Here is a 6,000-nt window from a genome sequence, read left to right as displayed (position 1 = left end):
ACAACACCCCTTAAGGGTAACACGTAGCGTCCATTGCTTTGTGCGTGCAAGTTATATGAGCGAATCGCATAAAATTTAAAATTTTTATATTTAAAATTAATGACAAATTAATAAATAATATTAATTTCATAATTTTAGGGCGAAAAAATCGAAAATTTATTATTCAATTGATTTCCGATTATCATGGATTCAAGCCTAGGTCATAAAAATTTAAAATTTATCATAAATTTACAATTTTTATGGTGGTTTTTAATCATAGGTATCTAATTAAATTATAATTAATTATGAAAATCAAATTAATTCTAAATTATTCTAATTTTCAACAAATTAATCATAATTACAAATTAGATTGCATAATTAACAAGGCTAGGCATTCAAACTTGTTAAACATATACAGTAGGTCAATCAAAAATTCAAGATTTATCAACAAGAATCGCAAATATTTAATTTAACATCTTAAATTTACGAAATTTTGCATTCGAAAAACTAAAACCTCCGAAAAGTCATAGTTAGGCTTCGAATTTGAGAATTCTGGGTTCGGCAGAAAAATACTCTTTTTGTCAAAATTTTAGAATGCCTTTTACATGTGGAATTGACACCAAAATCACTCGATTTGGATGAGTAACGAAGAAACTGCCGAAAAACTGCGTACGTATAATTAAATAAACGCAATTTGCAATTAATTAACAATTACGAAAATTAATCACCCCTTTTAATTCTTGCAAATTTGTAATATTTAACCATGTTCATGCAATTTAGATTATGAAAATAATAAGAGGCTCTGATACCACTGTTAAGTTATGATACATATGACAATTCATAAATCATGCGGAAAAAACCATTAAGCCAGGAAAACATATTATTTACACATAATCATTTAGCATAGTTTAGATGCATACTCTTTGTTGCGTGCCTTCCCTAGCTGCGCCCGAACCGAACAAGAACAAGTCTTTAGGACTCCAAGTGTCGTCCCTCCGTAGATAGTCCACAGCACGTCCGGATCCGCCTTAAGATTGACCAACTAGAATCGCCCTTAAGGTACTATTATTTTCGGCACTTTTGGGCAATTGTGTGACTGAATTTTTCTCTCAAAAACTCACTTTGAATACTTGAAAACTCGTTGTGAATATGTGACCCTAGGCACCTATTTATAGAGTTATGGAAAAGGATTTGGAATACTATTAGGATACTAATTTATTTAATTATAATCCTACTAGGACTCTAATTAAATAAACTAAATCTTTTAGGATTAGATTTAATCATATCATGAATCCCGGTAGCCTTAGGATTCGAGTAACATACTTCGAGTAATACGCTAGCACCGCACGCAGGCCTTGCGGCCCACGCACAGCGCCAGCCCACTCGTCGCAGCCCCGCGCGCGCGCCAAGCTTCGGCTGGGCCTGGCTTTTGCGCTGGGCCTGGTCGTATGCTTGGCGTGTGGTTGTTGCGTTTTGCTTGCTGGGCGATGGCCCGGCTTCGTGCTGGGCCTTCGTCTGGCAGGCCTCGTCCGATGCTAATTCGTACGATACGCTTCCGATTAAATTCCCGGTTCCGGAATTCATTTCCGATACGAACAATATTTAATATTTCCGATTCCGGAATTAATTTCCGTTTCGAACAAATATTTAATATTTCCGTTTCCGGAACTATTTTCCGATTCCGATAATATTTCCGATTCTGACAATATTTCCGTTTCCGGCAATATTTCCATTTCCGATAATATTTTCCGATACGTACCATGTTTCCGTTTCCGGCAACATCTACGACTTGGACAATATTTATATTTCCGATACGATCCATATTTCCGTTTCCGGAAATATCATCGTTTCCGGAGTATTCATTTCTTGCCTGTGACGATCTCAGCTCCCACTGAAACCAAGATCCGTCGATTCCGAATATCCATAGATGGAGTATTTAATGCCATTAAATACTTGATCCGTTTACGTACTATTTGTGTGACCCTACGGGTTCAGTCAAGAGTAAGCTGTGGATTAATATCATTAATTCCACTTGAACTGAAGCGGCCTCTAGCTAGGCATTCAGCTCACTTGATCTCACTGAATTATTAACTTGTTAATTAATACTGAACCGCATTTATTAGACTTACCATTGAATGCATACTTGGACCAAGGGCATTATTTCCTTCACCAATAATCTACCAATTATTCAGTCCTTATTAATTCTAATCAAGTTGTTTTAACCTTAAAGAATTGTAGACCTAATCAAGAGTTTATGACTAAAGACTCCCACTTAAACCAATAACTTTATATGCTTTACTAATTTTAAACATAAAAATGTATTTCTAGTCTAACCGGAAACATACAAGTTTAATTAAAATTTAAAGCTCATATAAAATTATAATCGAATCCATTTAATTTATTTTCAGTTCAATTAAATGAATTTAAATTAATTCAAGGTTTTAATTTTAGTAAAATAATTAGTATAAATTAAAATTTATAATAATTATAATAATCAAAATTAAATTACGAGAAAACAATTTAAATTATTAATTTTAAAGTTAATTAAAATTATTTCCGAACTGAAAATCCCAAATTAAAATCAAAACGTATCAATCGTCGCAAGACGAGGCACTTGATCTTGCGCCCAACCCCATCAAGCCACGAGGCTGCTGCGCCCCGCTCGATCGATCGCTGCACAAGGCACACACAGCCACGCGCCACACGCACACGCAACCATCGCTGGCCACGCTGCGCGCAACCCCAGTGCTCTATTGCTGCTTGCTGCGCAAGGAAGCGCGCGCCGGGCGAGGGATCTCTCCCTGCTCGCGCGTTCTGCTAGCTTGCTGGGCGAGCCAGGCGCAATGTGGCGCAGCACCATCGATGCCCACACGCGTCTTGCTCATCGCTTGTGCCTTGCCTCGTCGCCCTCGCCCATCGCATAACACACACGGCCAGCACCAATGCCTCGCGCGCACGCCATGCTATGTTGCTCGCTGCATTCGTACCTCACGGGCGACGAGCTCCCTTGCTCGTCGTCGCGTGCCCGCACTATACAACACCCCTTAAGGGTAACACGTAGCGTCCATTCCTTTGTGCGTGCAAGTTTTATGAGCGAATTGCATAAAAATTAAAACTTTTATTTCCAAAATTAATGACAAATTAATAAATTATATTAATTTCATAATTTTAGGGCGAAAAAATCGAAAATTTATTAATCAATTAATTTCTGATTAACATGAATTCAAATCTAGGTCATAAAAATTAAAAATTTAACATAAATTAACAATTTTTATGGTGGATTTTAATCATTGGTACCTAATTAAATTATTAATTAATCATGAAAATCAAATCAATTCTAAATTATTCGAATTCCAACAAATTAATCATAATTACAAATTAGGTTGTATAATTAACAAGTCTAGGCATTCATAATTGTTAAACATATACAGTAGGTCAATCAAAAACTCAAGATTTAACAACAAGGATCGCAAATATTCAATTTAACATCTTAAAATTACAAACTTTTGCGTTCGAAAAACTAAAACCTCCGAAATGTCATAGTTAGGCTTCGAATTTGGGAATTCTGGGTTCGGCCGAAATTTAGTATTTTTGTCAAAATTTTAGAATGCCTTTTACATGAGGAATTGATACAAAAATCACTCGATTTGGTTGAGTAACGAAGAAACTGCCGAAAACTGCGTACATATAATTAAATAAACGCAATTTGCAATTAATTAACAATTACGAAAATTAATCACCCCTTTTAATTCTTTGCAAATTTGTAAAATTTAACCATGTTAAACAATTAATGATCATGCAATTAATAAGAGGCTCGTGATACCACTGTGAGGTTATGATACATATGAACAACATAAATCATGCGGAAAAACCTATATGCCAGGATTCAAATTAATTGCACATAATCAAATAATTAGTCTAGGATGCATACACTTTGTAGTGTGCCCTCCCTAGCTGCGCCCGAACCGAACAAGAACAAGTCTTTAGGACTCCAAGTGTCGTCCCTCCGTAGAAAGTCCACAGCACGTCCGGATCCGCCTTAAGATTGACCAACTAGAATCGCCCTTAAGGTACTCAAGATTTTCGGCTAATATGGGCAATATTATGACTGAATTTTCCCTCAAAATGTCACTCTGAATACTTGACGAAACTCTTCCATAAATTGTGAACCTAGGCACATATTTATAGGGCTATGGAAAAGGTTTAGGAATCCTATTAGGATACTAATTAGTTTAGTTAGAATTTTATTAAAACTCTTTTAAACTAATTCTATCTATTAGGATTAGGAATTAATCAATGAACGAATCCCATTAGCTTTAGGATTCGTATCGAACACAAACGCACACGAGCACGAGCATGCCGCACAGCCCACGCAAGCTTTGCGGCCCACGCGAGCAGCGCAGCTCGCAGCCCACCTGTGCGCGCGCGCCTTGGCCTTGTTGGGCCTGGCCTTGCGCTGGGCCTGGCGTGGCCTTGGCTGCGTTGTGTTGGGCGCTTGGCTTGCTGGACGCGGGCCTGGCTTCGTGTTGGGCCTTCGTCTAGCAAGTCTCGTCCGATGCTATTTCGTACGATGTGCTTCCGATTAATTTCCCGATTCCGGAATTCATTTCCGATACGAACTATATTTAACATTTCCGATTCCGGAATTAATTTCCGTTTCGAACAAATATTTAATATTTCCGTTTCCGGAATTATTTTCCAATTCCAATAATATTTCCGATTCCGACAATATTTCTGTTTCCGGCAATATTTCAGATTCCGGCAATATTTCCATTTCCGATAATATTTTCCGATACGTACAATGTTTCCGTTTCCGGCAACATCTACGACTTGGATAATATTTATATTTCCGATACGATCCATATTTCCGTTTCCGGCAATATCATCGTTTCCGGAGTATTCATTTGTTTGCCTTTGACGATCTTAGCTCCCACTGAAACCAAGATCCGTCGATTCCGAATATCCATAGATGGAGTATTTAATGCCATTAAATACTTGATCCGTTTACGTACTATTTGTGTGACCCTACGGGTTCAGTCAAGAGTAAGTTGTGGATTAATATCATTAATTCCATTTGAACTGAAGCGGCCTCTAGCTAGGCATTCAGCTCACTTGATCTCACTGAATTATTAACTTGTTAATTAATACTGAATCGCATTTATTAGACTTAACATTAAATGCATACTTGGACCAAGGGCATTATTTCCTTCATATATTTTGTCAAGTAACTGGAGGCTTAAAAAAATGCCATTTGGACCCGTGATACCACTGTTAGGTTATGATACATATGACATTTACATAGATCATGCGGAAACAACCATTAACCCAGGAAACATATTATTTACACATAATCATATAGCATAATTAGATGCATACTCTTTGTTGCGTGCCCTCCCTAGCTGCGCCCGAACCGAACAAGAACAAGTCTTTTAGGACTCCAAGTGTCGTCCCTCCGTAGATAGTCCACAGCACGTCCGGATCCGCCTTAAGATTGACCAACTAGAATCGCCCTTAAGGTACTAGAAAATTTCGGCACTTTTGAGCAAGATGTGTGTTTGATTTTCTCTCAAAAAACTCACTTTTGAATACTTTGAAACTTGTATATAAATTATGACCCCTAGGCCTTTATTTATAGAGTTATGGAAAAGGAATCGTAATCCTAGTAGGATGCGAATTAATTGGAATTAGAATCCTACATGAATTCTATTTAATTAATTTATCCAATTAGGAATAGACATTTAATCATACACTGACTCTTGCTGATTCAGGAATCACGCATGAGCACAAACTCACACACACACGGCAGCCACAAGGACTGCCCATGCGTGCGAGCTGTAGCCCACGCAGCAAGGCCCACGCATCCGTGGCCTTGGCGCGCGCTGGGCTTGTGCGTGCTTGCTGGGCGACGGCCTGGCTTCGTGCTGGGCCTTCGTCCGGCAGGCCTCGTCCGATGCTAATTCGTACGATACGCTTCCGATTAAATTTCCATTTCCGGAATCTATTTCCGATACGAACAATATT

Source organism: Spinacia oleracea, chromosome 2, assembly GCF_020520425.1.
Source record: "Spinacia oleracea cultivar Varoflay chromosome 2, BTI_SOV_V1, whole genome shotgun sequence".
NCBI classification, from domain to species: domain Eukaryota; kingdom Viridiplantae; phylum Streptophyta; class Magnoliopsida; order Caryophyllales; family Amaranthaceae; genus Spinacia; species Spinacia oleracea.
The sequence above is the reverse complement of the archived record's forward strand: the minus strand, read 5'-3'. Positions refer to the sequence as shown.